Here is an 18,115-nt window from a genome sequence, read left to right as displayed (position 1 = left end):
AGATCAGCCCTGGGATTTCTTTGGAGGGAATGATGCTGAAGCTGAAACTCCCATACTTTGGCCACCTCATGCGAAGAGTTGACTCATTGGAAAAGACTCTGATGCTGGGAGGGATTGGGGGCAGGAGGAGAAGGGGACGACAGAGGATGAGATTGCTGGATGGCATCACTGACTCGATGGACATGAGTCTGAGTGAACTCCGGGAGTTGGTGATGGACAGGGAGGCCTGGCGTGCTGGGATTCATGGGGTCGCAAAGAGTCGTACACAACTGAGCGACTGTACTGAAGTGACGTATATATGGTATCATGTCATATGCAAATAGTGAAAGCTTTACTTCTTTTCTGATCTGGATTCCTTTTATTTATTTTCTTCTCTGATTGCTGTAGCTAGGACTTCAGAACTATGGTGAATAATAGTGGTGAAAGTGGACACCCTTTTCTTGTTCCTGACCTTAGGGGAATGCTCTCAGTGTTTCACCATTGAGAATAATGGTTGCTATAGGCTTATCATATATGGCCTTTACTATGTTTAGGTCAGTTCATTCTATGCCCATATTTTGAAGAGTTTTAATCATAAATGGTTGATGAGTTTTGTCAAAGACTTTTTCAGCATCTATTGAGACTATCATATGGGTTTTATCTTTCAATTTGTTAATATGCTGTATCACATTGATGGATTTGCATATATTGAAGAATCCTTGCATTCCTGGGATAAACCCAACTTGATCATAGTGAATGAGTTTTTTCATGTGTTGCTGAATTGTTTGCTAAAATTTTGTTGGGGATTTTTGCATCTATATTCATCAGTGATATTGGCCTGCAGTTTTTTTTGTGTTGTCTTTGTCTGGTTTTGGTATCAGGGTGATGGTGGCCTTGTAGAATGACCTTGGAAGTGTTCCTTCCTCTGAAATTTTTTGAAAGAGTTTTAGAAGGATAGGCATTAGCTCTTCTCTAAATGTTTGATAGAATTCTCCTGTAAAGCCATCTAGTCTTGGCGTTTTGTTTTTGGGGGGATTTTTGATCATAGCTTCAATTTCAGTGCTTGTAATTGGGTTGTTCATAATTTCTATTTCATCCTGGTTCAGTCTTGGAAGATTGAACTTTTCTAAGAATCTATTCATTTCTTCCAGGATATCTAATTTATTGCCATATAGTTCTTCATAATAGTCTCTTATAATCCTTTGTATTTCTGCATTGTCTCTTGTAACCTCTCCTTTTTCATTTCTAATTGTGTTTATTTGATTCTTCTCTCTTTTTTTCTTGATGAGCCTAGCTAAAGCCTTGTCAATTTTGTTTATCTTTTCAAGAACCAGCTTTTAGTTTTATTAATCTTTACTATTATTTCTTTCTTTTTCATTTATTTCTGCTCAGATTTTTATGATTTATTTCCTTCTACTAATTTTGAGGGGTTTTTGTTCTTCTTTTTCCAGTTGTATTAGGTGTAAAGTTAGGTTGCCTATTTGATGCTTTTCTTTTTTTCTTGAGGTAGGATTTTTTTGCTATAAACTTCCCTCTTAGAACTGCTTTTGCTGCATCCCATAGGTTTTGAGTTGTCCTGTTTCACTGTCATTTGTTTCTAGACATTTTTTTTTATTTCCCTTTTGATTTCTTCAGTAACCTGTTGGTTATTTAGAAAAGTATTGTTTATTCTCTTTGTGTTTGTGTTTCTTACGGTTTTCTTTCTTGTAATTGATATCTAGTCTCATAGCATTGTAGTTGGAGGAGATGCTTGATATGATTTCAATTTTCTTAAATTTACTGAGGTTTGATATGTGACCCAAGATGTGGTCTATCCTGGAGAATGGTCCATGTGCATTTGAGAAGGTGAATTTGGATGGAATGTCCTGAAGATATCAATGAGATCCATCTCATCTAATGTATCATTTGACATGTGCTTCCTTGTTAATTTTCTGTTTTGATGATCTGTCCATTGGTGTGAGGGGGTGTTAAAGTCTCCTACTATTTTTGTGTTACTGTTAATTTCTCCATTTATGTCTGTTAGTGTTTGTCTTATGTACTGAGGTGCTCCTATGTTAGGTGCATAGATATTTACAGTTGCTATGTCTTCCTCTTGGATTGATCCCTTGATCATTATGTAATGTCCTTCCTTATCTCTTGCAATCTTCTTTATTTTAAGGTCTATTTTGTCTGATATGAGGATTGCTATCCAGCTTTCTTTTGCTTCCAATTTGCATGGAATATATTTTTCCATCCCCTCATTTTCAGTCTATATATGTCTTTAGGTCTGAAGTGGGTTTCTTGTAGCCAGCATATACATGGATCTTGTTTTTGTATCCCTTCAGCCAGTCTGTCTCTTTTGGTTGGAGTGTTTAATCCATTTACAATTAAAGTAATTATTGATATATGTGTTCTTATTGCCATTTTCTTAATTGTTTGGGGTTGATTTTATAGCTCTTTTTTCTTCTCTTGTATTTCTTGACTATATAAGTCCCTTTAACATTTGCTGTAAAGCTGGTTTGGTGCTACTGAATTCTCTTAACTTTTGCTTGTCTGAAAAGCTTTCTATTTCTCCATCAATTTTGAATGAGATTCTTGTAGGTAATGTAATATTGGTTGTATATTCTTTCCCTTTCAACACTTTAAATATATCCTGCCATTCCCTTCTGGCCTGCAGAGTTTCTTCTGAAAGATCAGCTGTTAAGTGTATGGGGTTTCCATTTTATGTTACTTGTTGCTTTTCCCTTGGTGCTTTTAATATTCTTTCTTTGTGTTTAGTATTTGTTAGTTTGATTAGTATGTGTCTTGGAGTGTTTCTCCTTGGGTTTATGCTGTATGGGACTCTTTGTGCTTCTTGGACTTGATTGACTTTCCTTTTCCATGTTGGGGAAATTTTCAACTATAATCTCTTCAAAAAATTTCTCATATTCTTTCTTTTTCTCTTCTTCTGGGACTCCTATAATTTGAATGTTGATGTGTTTGATATTGTCCCAGAGGTCTCTGAGACAATCCTCAGTTCTTTTCATTCTTTTTATTTTATTCTGCTCTTCAGAAGTTATTTCCAACATTTTATCTTCCAGCTCACTGATTCATTCTTCTGCTTCAGATATTCTGCTATTGATCCCTTCAAGAGTATTTTTAATTTCAGTAATTGTGTTGTTTGTCTCTGTATGTTTATTCTTTAATTCTTCTAGGTCTTTGTTAATTGTCTTGCATTTTCTCCATTTTGTTTTCAAGGCTTTTGATCATCTTTACTATCATTATTCTGAAGTCTTTTTCAGGTAGTTTGCCTATTTCCTCTTCATTTATTTGGACTTCTGTGTTTCTAGTTTGTCCCTTCATCTGTGTAGTATTTTTCTGCATTTTCATTTTTTTAAAACTTATTGATTTAAATTTTCTTTTTATCTGGCTTCAAGCTTGAATTCTTTATTCCTTTTGGCTTATGCCCTCCTCAGATTGGTCCTGTGGTTTTTGTAAGCTTCATATAAGGTGAAGTTTGTGCTGAGTTTTTGTTTGTTTGTTTGTCTTTCCTATGATGATTGGGTTTGTATTATTGTTTTGTTTGTTGTTTAGATGAGGCATCCTGCACAGGGTGCACTGGTGGTTGGGTGATGCTGGGTCTTGTATTACACGTTTCCTCTGTGTGAATTCTCCCTATTTGATACTCCCTAGTGTCAGTTCTCTGGGTGTCTAAGGTCTTGGAGTCAGTACTCCCACTCCAAAGGCTCAGGGTTTGATCTCTGGTCAGGAACAAAGAATCCACAAGTGGTTTGTTATGGCATTAAGTGAGATTAAAACAAACGTCCAAAAACAAGAAACCAAAGATGAACCCAGACAAATGGCAATTACAAAATAATAAATAAAATAATGAAATATCAGATCAGATCAGATCAGAGCAGTCGCTCAGTCGTGTCTGACTCTTTGCGACCCCATGAATCGCAGCACGCCAGGCCACCCTGCCCATCACCAACTCCCGGAGTTCACTCAGACTCATGTCCATCGAGTCATTGATGCCATCCAGCTATCTCATCCTCTGTCATCACCTTCTCCTCCTGCCCCCAATTCCTCCCAGAATCAGGGTCTTTTCCAATGAGTCAACTCTTTGCAAGAGGTGGCCAAAGTACTGGAGTTTCAATTTAGCATAGTTCCTTCCAAAGAAATCCCAGGGCTGATCTCCTTCAGAATGGACTGGTTGGATCTCCTTGCAGTCCAAGGGACTCTCAAGAGTCTTCTCCAACACCACAGTTCAAAAGCATCAATTCTTCAGCGCTCAGCCTTCTTCACAGTCCAACTCTCACATCCATACATGACCTCAGGAAAAACCATAGCCTTGACTAGACAAACCTTTGTTGGCAAAGTAATGTCTCTGCTTTTGAAAATGCTATCTAGGTTGGTCATAACTTTCCTTCCAAGGAGTAAGCGTCTTTTAATTTCATGGCTGCAGTCACCATCTGTAGTGATTTTGGAGCCCAGAAAAATAAAGTCTGACATGGTTTCCACTGTTTCCCCATGCCTTTCCCATGAAGTGATGGGACCAGATGCCATGATCTTCGTTTTCTGAATGTTGAGCTTTAAGCCAACTTTTTCACTCTCCATTTCACTTTCATCAAGAGGCTTTTGAGTTCCTCTTCACTTTCTGCCATAAGGGTGGTGTCATCTGCATATCTGAGGTTATTGATATTTCTCCCGGAAATCTTGATTCCAGTTTGTGTTTCTTCCAGTCCAGAGTTTCTCATGATGTACTCTGCATATAAGTTAAATAAACAGGGTGACAATATACAGCCTTGACATACTCCTTTTCCTATTTGGAACCAGTCTGTTGTTCCATGTCCAGTTCTAACTGTTGCTTCCTGACCTGCATACAGATTTCTCAAGAGACAGATCAGGTGGTCTGGTATTCCCATCTCTTTCAGAATTTTCCACAGTTTATTGTGATCCACACAATCAAAGGCTTTGGCATAGTCAATAAAGCAGAAATAGATGTTTTTTCTGGAACTCTCCTTCTTTTTCTATGATCCAGTGGATGTTGGCAATTTGATCTCTGGTTCCTCTGCCTTTTCTAAAACCAGCTTGAACATCAAGAAGTTCACAGTTCACATATTGCTGAAGCCTGGCTTGGAGAATTTTGAGCATTACTTTACTAGTGTGTGAGATGAGTGCAATTGTGCGGTAGTTTGAGCATTCTTTGGCATTGCCTTTCTTTGGGATTGGAATGAACACTGACCTTTTCCAGTCCTGTGGCCACTGCTGAGTTTTCCAAATGTGCTGGCATATTGAGTGCAGCACTTTCACAGCATCATCTTTCAGGATTTGGAATAGCTCAACTGGAATTCCATCACCTCTGCTAGCTTTGTTCATAGTGATGCTTTCTAAGGCCCACTTGACTTCACATTCCAGGATGTCTGGCTCTAGGTCAGTGATCCCACCATCGTGATTATCTGGGTCATGAAGATCTTTTTTGTACAGTCCTTCTGTGTATTCTTGCCATCTCTTCTTAATATCTTCTGCTTCTGTGAGGTCCATACCATTTCTGTCCTTTTTTGAGCTCATCTTTGCATGAAATATTCCCTTGGTATCTCTGATTTTCTTGAAGATATCCCTAGTCTTTCCCATTCTGTTTTTTTTTCTCTATTTGTTTGCATTGATCGCTGAAGAAGGCTTTCTTATCTCTTCTTGCTATTCTTTGAAACTCTGCATTCAGATGTTTATATCTTTCCTTTTCTCCTTTGCTTTTCGCTTCTCTTCTTTTCACAGCTCTATGGCATGCCCATCTCAGCCGCCTGCGCTATGGCATGCCCTATAATGAAATATACACATAAACATATACACCCCATGAGCAAAGTGAAAACAGTCCAACAAAAATAAAGTACAGTAGATTGACCCAGTCAACAAAGTAAATCAAAAGTTATATCTATCAGTTTAGAAGAAAACTAACTACAGCACAAATGGGAAAACAAAACTAAAGCAAGGTGCCAGGTGGGGAATAAAGTAGTGAAAGCAAAATCAACAAGTATGTTGAGAGGAAAGGAGAGAAAGAAAAAAAACAAGAATAGAAAATAAAGAAAAGAAAAAAATGGAAGAAGAAGGAAAAAAAAGAAAGCTCCACAGAACTGCAAAAGCCCAGTGTAGAGGCAGGGGTTTATAGCAACAATAAAAAGTGTGACTGAATATACACACATATATATATACCCTCATAAGCAAAGTCCAGCAAAATAAAGTACAATAGATTGACCTGCAAACAAAGGAAACCAAAAATTATACCTACCAGAACAAAACTAACTAAAGCACAAACTGGAAAACAAAACTAAAGCAAGGTGCCAATTGGGGAATAAAGCAATTAAAGTAAAACTAACAAAATGTTGAGAAGAAAATAAAGAAAGAATAGATATGCAAAGTTAAATAGAGGCAGGAAAAGCCTCTTGTTGAAAGTGAAAGTGGAGAGTGAAAAGTTGGTTTAAAGCTCAACATTCAAAAAACGAAGATCATGGCATCCGGTCCCATGGCATCCGGTCATGGGAAATGGATGCGGAAACAGTGGAAACAGTGTCAGACTTTATTTTTCCGGGCTCCAAAATCACTACAGATGGTGACTGCAGCCATGAAATTAAAAGACGCTTACTCCTTGAAAGGAAAGTTATGACCAACCTAGATAGCATATTCAAAAGCAGAGACATTACTTTGCCAACAAAGGTTTGTCTAGTCAAGGCTATGGTTTTTCCTGAGGTCATGTATGGATGTGAGAGTTGGACTGTGAAGAAGGCTGAGCGCTGAAGAATTGATGCTTTTGAACTGTGGTGTTGGAGAAGACTCTTGAGAGTCCCTTGGACTGCAAGGAGATCCAACCAGTCCATTCTGAAGGAGATCAGCCTTGGGATTTCTTTGGAAGGAATGATGCTAAAGCTGAAACTCCAGTACTTTGGCCACCTCATGTGAAGAGTTGACTCATTGGAAAAGACTCTGATGCTGGGAGGGATTGGGGGCAGGAGGAGAAGGGGACGACAGAGAATGAGATGGCTGGATGGCATCACTGACTCGATGGACGTGAATCTGGGTGAACTCCAGGAGTTGGTGATGGACAGGGAGGCCTGGCGTGCTGCGATTCATGGGGTTGCAAAGAGTCAGACATGACTGAGCGACTGAACTGAACTGAAAGAACATTTATATGTATTAAAGATTAACTGAAAGGGGAAATGGACAGTAGGAAAATCAAACAAAGGAATAAATGTAGAAAAATAATAATAGGTTTAATAAATTAAAATTAAAAAAAAAGAGAAAAGAAAAAAAAAAAGAAAGAAAGAAAGAAAACTTCACAGAACTGCAAAAGCCCAATATAGAGGCAAAGGTTTATAACAACAATTAAAAATGTTACTGAGGAAAACAAAAAAAGCTTAAAAGCTTAATTAGATTTCAAACTGCCAACAAAATCAGCAACTACAACAGAGGGGAGGGAAAAAAAATCCAGAAGAATCTACAGAACAAGCCAAGACATAAGAATAACAATGTTTTTCTTGAGTCACTGCTGTCAGAGTCCTTTCCCTCTTCACCTCCTTAGGATGCCCTCCAACACTGTGCTGGTCTCTGGACCTGCTGTGGGGGCAGCTCAGATTCTGATCTGGTCCTACTCCTGTGTGTTCTTGCCTCCAATGTCCACAGCTATCAGAACTAGTGTGTTTTCTTTTATGGGAGCTCTCAATGACCTTTTATATATTGCATAGACACAGAGTCGGCCTAGTTGATCACGTGGATTTAATCTGCAGCTTGTACAGCTAGTGGGAAGGTTTTGGGTCTTCTTCCTTAGCCACACTGCCCCTGGATTTCAAGTGTGGTTTTATGTCCACCTTTGTATGTGGGTCGTCCACTGAGATTTGCTCCTGGAGCTGTCCTGGAGGACTTGGGTTTGCCCCAATGAGGGCCAGGTATGGAGGTGATGCAGCTGCATGGGTCGCCGGGGCTCTGGCAACAGGAACTCAGGGGAGCTGGTGGCTAGGGCAGCAGGAGATATAGGGCTCTAGAAGGGTATTGCAACCAGTACTGGCCAATACACTCGAGTATTCTTCCGTGAAGAATCCCCCTCTCTGACAGAGAAACCTGGCAGGCCACAGTCTACAGGGTCACAATGAGTTGGACACAACTGAAGCAACCCTGCATGCATAGATGCAAGACTTTTTTTGCATGTGTCAGCTCTGCGCCAGTGAGAGCTGAGCGTGAATGTGGTGCAGCTGCTTGAATTGTGGGGACCCTGGCGGCACCAAGTGTGCAGGGACATGGACTGCCTCCACTGCAGGAGTTATGGCCTTCTCAGAGTCTTTTTTTTTCCAGCCTCTTGTAGCTGTTGATCAGAAGGCTTCTTTGGCCAGTCTTTCTGTAGCTCTGCCCGTTCAGGCACTTAAAGGGCTCCCTTGCCTGGGGTCCTTCTCTGTTGTTCCACTCATCAGGCACATAGAAGAGGCCCCCTGGCTGGGGTCCTACTCTGTAGATTGATGCATCAGGCACTTAAAGGAGTAACCTGGGTGGGGTCCTGGTCTGTAGTTCAATGTGTCAGGAGTCTGATGTGCCAGCCTCTCTATTTTACAGCTGCCAATGCTGGCCTCTCCAAAGACTAGCCTGGGTCAAATATACCAAGAGGGATTTCACCGAAAATGAAAGGCCCTTTACTTGAGTTTCAAAAGCCAGTGCACAAGAACACAACCGAGATCTCTGACTCAGCGGAAACTCTGTATTTCCTCCACGTGGGCAGGCCTCCTTGGAATGCAACAGATGACTAGAGGGTCTGCCCTTGGCAGTGGTCAGCAGAACTCTTGAATGATTTATTTAAAGAAAAAGAAGAACCTGGAATAATAGAATTTCTTGGGGGAATTAAGAATGGTCTGCATGGATTTGTTTGTGTTATCTCAACCTAATAAAAAATAAGCAAAAGGTCACTGCAACCCCGTTTTCTGCAAGCCCCCCAAATCCCTCTTACTCCACTCCATGACTCTTTTTATATGTTTTACCTCAGATTTCCATCCCCCCATATGCCTGTTGACAGAACGTCTCTCCTTTGATGAAAATTTCAGAATTGTTACATTTCTCATTCATAAATGTCTTGTCTTAATGTCATAAATGGCTTGTAAAGGAAAGCCTTAACTTCACAAAATGAGTCCAGAGCAATAGCAGCATTTGCCATCAACATAAATTGCCAGTTCTCATTGGCTGCTTCTTCCTCGCATTGTGGAAGACACAGGTATTGACTAAATTTCAGGGAAAATGACTGCTTGGAATTATGTTCAGATGTTGGCATTTGCAATAGAGTAGACCCTTGACATTTGCAGACTTGGTATTCCAAGTTTTGTCTATTCATAAACCAATATGTCATGGAATTTGTAATTTTGCTGAGGCATGAAGTTGAATCTTGCCTAATGCAAAGGCTGGAATAAACCCTTGATATGATACAGATTTTGTTTCTTTGTGATAAATGATACTTAAAAGTGATCTTGGCTTTGTGGTGTGAAGAAATATGGGATATTTGCAACTTTTATGTTGAATTGCTTAAGACATTCAAGTGAGTTTTTCTGTAATTCTTAATAATAATTCATTATGAATCTTAATAATTCTTATAAATGAAAGAACAATGTGTTGTCTATCAAATGGCAATAACATTATTTAACTTTAGGACATTCAGTTATTTCTGAGAGACAGCAAGGCTTTGGGGAAGGAGCCAGGGATTACAAGTAGACTTACAGACCATGCTAGGAATTCATGTTAATTCTTCCTGCAAGCAAAGCTGTACTCAGATGATTGAGGATAATTAATGCCAGAGTTCTATGTCCTATGATGAATTATCTCTTTGTCATTTACTGCCTTAATTTTTCTCCTACCTTGAACATGTTCTCATATGTCAAGTAAGTCATTTCACTGTTTTACAGTAGAGTTCTGACTCCATAATATCTCAGTCTTATTGTCTTAAATTATAAAATTTCAGCTTATAAATTTCAGATTTAGTCATCTACATGCGAGTTGTCTAGATACTTCTTTCTGTTAAAAAAAAAAAAAAAATCCTGGAACTACACTATTTCCCTTCTAAGTGGAAAATTTTTTCCTACTGGGGAATGCCTACTTTTCATGCTTCTGTTCAAAGGGTTTTTGTAAACCTTTACAACTATGGGTACTATAGTAAAATCCAATTTGGTGCCACACAAGAAAATTCACCATGATGTCAAAGTTTTGATTGCTTTTGGAAGCCAACTTTTCTGACTCTCTTGTTACTATGGCTTTATGCTCACCACCTGGAGTGTCTTCAAATAAAATAGAAATGCCCACTGTGAATAGGCTGTGAGGATTAACTGAGGATTTATTAGAACAGGGCTTGATACAAGGAGTTCAGGAAGTTTTAGATTAATTCTGCTAAACCACAACAATACCTCCCTGGACTCTGCTATAAAACACTGTGTAGAGGAATGGGGTCTTTCTCATCCTTGAGTCCTGCAGTGTCCAGCACAGCATGTACTACAGGGGCACTAACAAATATATGTGCTGTGTCCAGGATATGTGCCCAATACAGATGTGTTTGGATGATCGGTTGTCATCTTCGATAAGAGGCATTCTACAAATTCTGGCCTCATTATAGATGCCTTCATTCAAACACAATCTCCCATAAAATGTTCTGTTTCAAGCCAAAGTTTGACAATTTTCTCAGGAATAGACTTTTGATTAGCTGTTGAGATTCACACAAAGTGTAATGATAAAATTCTGTATGTTTGAATTGTAACTCTTGATAATAAAATCACTACCATTATATACTAGTCCATTCAAAACACCGTGGCTAATTAGGTTCACACACCTGACAGATGGTTTTTCCTCTCCTAAATTGATTAAAAGCAATTTAATTACCGTCAAAAGAATTCACGTCTAATTCAGGAAACAAATATGAAATTGATTCATCTGATGAAAGCACAGCTATAACTTGTCATCTGAACATAGAGTGAGTGTGGTATGGTTTTTCTAAGTACAAAATACTTAAAGAAAAAAATCATCAACTGATTCATCAACACTTGTCTTAATAATTAATTGTATATTTACAGAGGAAACTATCAAAATATACATTCTAAGTGGACCCTGCTGGTTTCAACCAATTATTAATTTAATGGGTGTTTAGATTGAAATACCAGTTCAGCTGCTTACTTGATATGAAACATCAAGCAAGTTATTTAAATACCCCAGTTTTATCACTTATAAAATGGGACTAATTATACTTCTTTCACAGGGATTGTTAGGAACATTTGGTGAGACATTGAGGAACCTAAGTTTCTAAGCAGAACACATTAGATATAGGTTGTTACTTACTGCTTTTTTACTTAATTATTATTCCTATGACTAAGATAATATTTATGAACAGGTTTACTTTCAAGAGACTTCCCTGTTGGCTCAGACGGTAAAGCGTCTGTCTACAATGTGGGAGACCTGGGTTTGATCCCTGGGTTGGGAAGATCCCCTAGAGAAGGAAATGGCAATCCACTCCAGGACTATTGCCTGGAAAATCCCATGGACAACCCTGGTAGGCTACAGTCCATAGGGTCGCAAAGAGTCGGACATGACTGAGCAACTTCACTTCACTTCACTTCACTTTACTTTCAAGAAGTAATATCATTAATAAACAAAACTTATCAAGTGATCCTGAAATATATATGGAGAATAAAAAGTACAATGGAGCATACTGATGCCCTCAAGGAACTAAGTGGAAAATAAAGTCAGACATTATAAAAATATTGATGGTGAGATAAAATCAGAATCCAGAGGTACATACTAAGGAGACCAACTTGAGAGTCAGTTGAACAGGGAGCACCAGAAACATCTACCTGGAAGAGTGAAACCTGAGCAGTATTTTGAAGGGAAGGAAAGTATTAGGCCCCAAAAGAGGAAATGGGAAAGGGTTCCCCAGGGAGAAAAAAGGGGTGAGTTTGAGGGCACAGGTGCATGAGGGTTTTAGGCTTTTCATGAACAGAATGTAGGTTAGTGCTATCTGGGTACTAGGTAGGCAGAAAAGATACAGTAAAGAATTTCCATTCTATGGGAGCTACAGCTAGAGCATTGAGATAAATAAAATCCAAATAGCTCTGGCTGATATAGACAGACTGTAGCTAGCATAGGCGTGCTTGGAGCTCTTAGTTCTCTTGACTTAAGACAAGGCTTAGAATGGTAGCGCTTAGAACATTTGGGTCAATATAGTTGAGATGAGTTGACTTGAGGACCTAGGATTAGGAGAACAGAGTGTTCCACAACAGAAGGTGTGATGGAAAGTGTCCTGGGCTTCCTCAGCTGTTAGTTTGCTCTTCAGACTGTGCACATTCAGGCTGAGAACAGACCCATGTTTCAGTGAGAGTCGGCAAGATATGGACCTTCCAGAAAACACAGGTGTAGCATCCGTGAGCAGCTGCTCTCTGCAAACTTCTTTCTTTAGGGGGCTGGGAGTCAGTTCACAGGAGGAGGTGGCTGGGCTGGTACACTATACCTAGGTTTCCTGCTGAAGATGGTCTCATTCAGATTGAAAAGGGTGTAACAGTGGGAGTTGGGAGGTAAAATCCCCCCCAGCTGACCACTCTGGTTCTACATAACATTCTAAAAGGGACTGCAAGATGGACTCAGTTCATGCTTGAGTATGGCATGGCTTTCACAGAGCACGAGGGAGAGGAGATGCAGGCTTCGCTCCAGGGAGTTCTCTGAATCATCCCATTCATTCCTGGGTCTCAGGTGACTCCTGAGGAAGAGCTTAAGCCCAGTACTGGGAAGGATGATGAGAGAAACATCAATCATGATGAAAATTCTGGGGCAGACAGAAGCAAGGAGAGATGCAGGAAGCAATTCCTATTGACACTGTACTCAGTAGTGGACCTTCCCATAAACACTGGACCTACTGTAGAGATGCAACCTAACACTGGCCACTCCACACAACTGAATGCACTTCCATTCAAACCTAAATATATGTTAATTTTGATAAGGCATATCCCTAGCAAGTAATTTTGGTTTAAAAATCCAATAGTCATTAAGCCTAGTTACCACTGTTCCTGCTATATACTCAATAATAAACAAAGAAACAAACAAAAAACCCAAAGTGGTCAGAGAATGCCTCTTGAGTGAGTGGGGTCCAAGGAAGATATCAGAGGTCAGAGACCTGAATTTACAGGGAGAAGAGTGGAAATCCTTCAGGTGAGGGAGTGAAGGGCCACTGTGCTTGTGTGAGTTTTGGTGTGCATCATACAGGACCTGGTGGATGTGAGCATAAGCTGTGTCCAACTGAGCAGTAAAGCTATTCAGGAGGAATCAATGTGTAATCAGTTGAGCTGAGGCAAAGCATAGCTCCAGCCAATGACAGGCAAATCCTTACCATCTGGAAATATTCCCATGGCTAAACTGAATAGAAGCCAAAATTGGAAATGTGGCTGTAGAATTAAGAATACTGTCTTCAAATTCCAGCTCTACAGTGTACCAGGAGGGTGACTTATAGCAAGGCACTAATTCTGACCAAACCTCACTTTCTTCATTTGTAAAACAATCTAAAAATAAACTTATATGTCTTATATGATTCAAGAGGAAATTAAATGATATAATAAGCTTCATGGTTTTAGCTTTATCTCTGGTACGAAGTAAAATGTCAGTGACTTCTAGATGGTAGTAGCAGTAAAACGTCTTCCTCACCTTGCACCCTATTGGGATTTAGGATTCAGTCTCCAGGCTTCTTTTCATTCTACTTGCCTAAAAAGTAATTATAAATGTGTTTCCATGGCAATGCCATACTGAACTGCTCACCACTTCTTAACTCTTCAAATCTTACACCAATAATTCCATTTCCTCTCCTCGAGAGTCTGTTTTCTAAACTCTTCTGTTATCTTGTTTATTGCAAAATTTTTTTCAAGGACTACCTCAAGTGTCACCTACTCTTTGGAATCTTCCTTAATTCATCAGGAAGAACTATTTGTTATACATATTAGCTGGACCTTAAATGGTACCCTGACCAACTAACTACCACCAAGGCAGTTAGTCACTTTGACCACCATACTGAAACTTGGTGAGTTTCAATAGATGAGATCCTTGCTTGGTACAGGCTCTCATTGTGCTGGCCAGAAATTACAACATCTTCATCTAATACCTAACCAGAGACATGGTTTCTAATAGACAAGCATCTTTTATTTTTAGATGAGATTAAAAATCTGTTCTACAAATTTTAAGCATCCTTTGCAGATAATTATTTTTTAAGGACTCACCTACATTTCTTTAGAAACAGAAGCTATTTTCCCAAGAAGGAATATGTTTTTGACAGACATCTTCATTCACTAACTTGTTCATTCTATGGTCTATTAATTTCTTTGTTCAAGAAATATTAAGTTAATCTTATGCAAAAATTATTGTAGTATAGTCATTGGAATGCTAATATGAATAACAATGTAGTCCTTCATATCAAATAGCCAAACAACTGGTAGTAATAATATAAAATTACCTATGCAATTGCATATAGAGTGTAAAGGTTATAAAAGAGATATGCCCAGTGCATTTGAGTGTGCAATGGATAGGTTTCTAAGCAATATTACAAGAGAAGGTTACGTTTGTACTAAGAATGAATATAAATTATTTAAGTGGGAAAATGTCTTCTAGGAAAACACCATGTACTGTATTGAAAAAGAACATAAACTATTAAGTAATTATAAGTAAACCAACACAGGTGGAATTCAAGGTGTAGGCAAAAGTAGAAACAGATAACCTTTGAAATTTGCACAGGGATAAAATCTCTCCCTCTGTCTTTCCCCCAGCCTCTGTCTGATGGAGCCAAACTCTAACATCAAAATGTAAAGAGATGACAGATGGATAGTTGCTGTCATTAAGGAGACAACAGTGGCTGCAGGTAACTTGGAAATCATTAGCATGTAGATGGCTGTGGTAGAGTGTATGGAGTTATCCAGGAGCATATGCAAATTGGGTAGAAAAGTGAGTTTGAACACTGGGAAAGCATCAACACCCATGAGACGTTCTGTGAAAAAGCTTTCTGCAAGGGAGACTGATGAGAAGTAGGAGGAATATGATTGGCATTCATTAATAATAGTTTATAAAACTATTTTACAAGACCTTTATTTGGAACAAAATTCTAAATTTGTTAATTCTAAAGGAAAATTTTGACTCTAATTTCACAAAGTCTATGTCAGATAATTCTAAAGAAACTATAAAGCCAGTAGCTTTACAGGAGGATGCTTGGGATTTAATTTCAAGGCTAAATGAAAGCAGGTCATTAAGTTCAGGAAACTTGTTCTGTGCAAAGTCTCCATTAGGGGTCAAATTAATGATTTATTATTGCTTTGAAATTCTTTCTTAAAATATAGGTATACAGGTCTTTTGTCTTCTTTTACCCTTTTTGTTGCAATGACGAATGGGGTTATTTCCTTAATTTTTTTTTTCTGATTTTTGGTTGTTAGTGTATAGGAATGAAAGGAATTTCTGTGTATTAATTTTGTATCCTGTGACTTTATTAAATTCATTGATTAACTCTAGTAGTTTTCTAGTGGCATCTTTAGGATTTTCTCTGCATACTTTCATGTTATCTGCAAGCACTGACAGTTTACTTTTTCTTAAAACCAGTATGCAGAAGACTATAAAACACTGATGAAGGAAATAAAAAGTGATACAAAGGGAAATATTCTATGTTCTTGGATTGGAAGAATCAATATTGTGAAAATGATTGTAACACCCAAACCAATCCACAGACTCAATGCAATTCCTATCAATGTATCAATGGCATTTTTCACAGAACTAGAGCAAAAAAAAAAAAAAAAATTATAATTTGGATGGAAACACAAAAGGCCCCAAATACTCAAAGCAATTTTGAGAAAGAAAGGAAACTGAAGGAATGAAATAAATGAAATGAAGTTGACATGAAGAAATCAAGTTCCCTGACTTCAGACTATACTACAAAGCTACAGTGATCAAAACAGTATGGTACTGGCACAAAAGCAGAAATATGGACCAATGGAATAGGATAGAAAGCCCAGAGATAAACCCATGCACCTGTGGTTACCTGATCTATGACAAAGGAGGCCAGGCTATAAAATAGAGAAAACACAACCTCTTCAATAAGTGGTGCTGGGAAAACTGGACAGTTACATGCAAAAGAATGAAATTAGAACACTTCCTAACACCATACACAAAAATAAACTCAAAATGGATTAAAGACCTAATGTAGGGCCAGACACTATAAAACTCTGAGAGGAAAATATGCAGAACACTCTGACATAAATCAAAGCAAGATCCTCTATGACCCAACTTCTAGAGTAGTGGAAATTAAAAAAAAAATAAACAAATAGAACCTAACTCAACAGCAAAGGAAACCGTAAACAAGATGAAAAATAACCCTCAGATCGGGAAAAAATATTTGTAAGTGAAGCAACTGATAAGGATTAATTTCCAAAATATATAAGAATATTTTATTTATATATATAAATATAATATATAATTTATTTTCTATGAGACTTCCCTGTTGGCTCAGATGGTAAAGCATCTGCTTGCAATGCAGGAGACCCAGGTTTGACCACTGGGTTGGAAAGATCCCCTGGAGAAGGAAATGGCAACCCACTCCAGTACTCTTGCCTGGAAAATCCCATGGGCAGAGGAGCCTGGTAGCTACAGTCCATGGGGTCATAAAGAGTTGGACACAACTGAGCGACTTCATTTTCACAGCAAAGGAAACCATAAACAAGATGAAAAGATAACCCTCAGAACGGGAAAAAATATTTGTAAGTGAAGCAACTGACAAGAATTAATTTCCAAAATATATAAGTATATTTTATTTATATATATAAATTATATATATAATTATATCATATAATATAACTATATACAATTATATTAGGTTAATATAATAATATATAATTATATATTAATTATCAAAATATTAATTTCCAAGCAGCTCATGCAGCTCAAAATTTTTTTTAAAAATGACATTTCTCCAAAGAAGACATACAGATAGCCAAAAAACACATGAAAACATCCCTCATTATGAGAGAAATGCAAATCAAAATTACAATGAGGTATTACCTCACACTGGTCAGAATGGCTATCATCAAAAAAATCTACAAACAATAAATACTGGAAAGAATGTGGAGAAAAGGGAACACTCTTGCACTGTTTGTGGGAATATAAATTGATACAGACACTATGAGAAATAATATGGAGGTCCTTTAAGAAACTAGGAATAAAACTACCATATGACTCAGTAATCCCACTATGGGGCATATACCCTGATAAAACCGTAATTCAAAAAGTGAAGTAAGCCAGAAAGGGAAAAACAAACATCACATATTAACACATGTATATGGGATCTAGAAAAATGACACTGATGAGCCTCTTTGTAAAGCAACAATACAGAAGTAGACATGGAGAGCAGACTTGTGGACACAGTGAGGGGAGAGAGGGCCAAGCTGAGACGCACTGGCACATGCACTGCATGCGTAAACTAGCTAGCGCGTGGGGAGCTGCTCTGTAGAACGGAGGGACCCGCTCAGTGCTCTGTAATGACCTAGAGGGGTGGGCTGAGGGTGCTGGGATGGAGGCTCAAGAGGGAGAGGAGATATATACACATATGTCATGCTGTGCTTACTCACTCAGTCATGCCCGACTATTTCCAACCCCAGGGACGTGCCCGCCAGGCTCCTCTGTCCATGGGATTCTCCAGGCAAGAATACTGGAGTGGGTTGCCATGTCCTCCTCCAGGGCATCTTCCCAACCCAGGGATCAAACCCAGGTCTCCCACACAATAGGCAGATTCTAAACCGTCTGAACCACCAGGGAAGATGAAGAATACTAGAGTGGGTAACCTATTCCTTCTCCAAGGGATTTCCTGACCCAGGGATCAAGCTAGAAAAGAATCTGCCAGCAATACACGAGACCTGGGTTTGAGCCTTTGGTCAGGAAGATTCCCTGGAGAAGGGAATGGCAACCCACTCCATATTTTTGCCTGGAGAATTCTATGGACAGAGGATTCTGGTGGGCTATGGTTGCAAGGAGTCAGACACAACTAAGCAACAAATGCTTTCACTTTCATGGCTTATTTATGTTGTTGTACAACAAAAACTAACACAATATTGTAAAGCAATTATACGCCAATTAAAAGATACATTTAATATATACAGGTATAAGTACA

This window comes from Bos grunniens, chromosome 4 (assembly GCF_055505025.1).
Source record: "Bos grunniens cultivar Pamir isolate PY7600 chromosome 4, Bosgru_T2T1.0, whole genome shotgun sequence".
Lineage (NCBI taxonomy): Eukaryota > Metazoa > Chordata > Mammalia > Artiodactyla > Bovidae > Bos > Bos grunniens.
Note: the sequence above shows the minus strand (reverse complement) of the source record.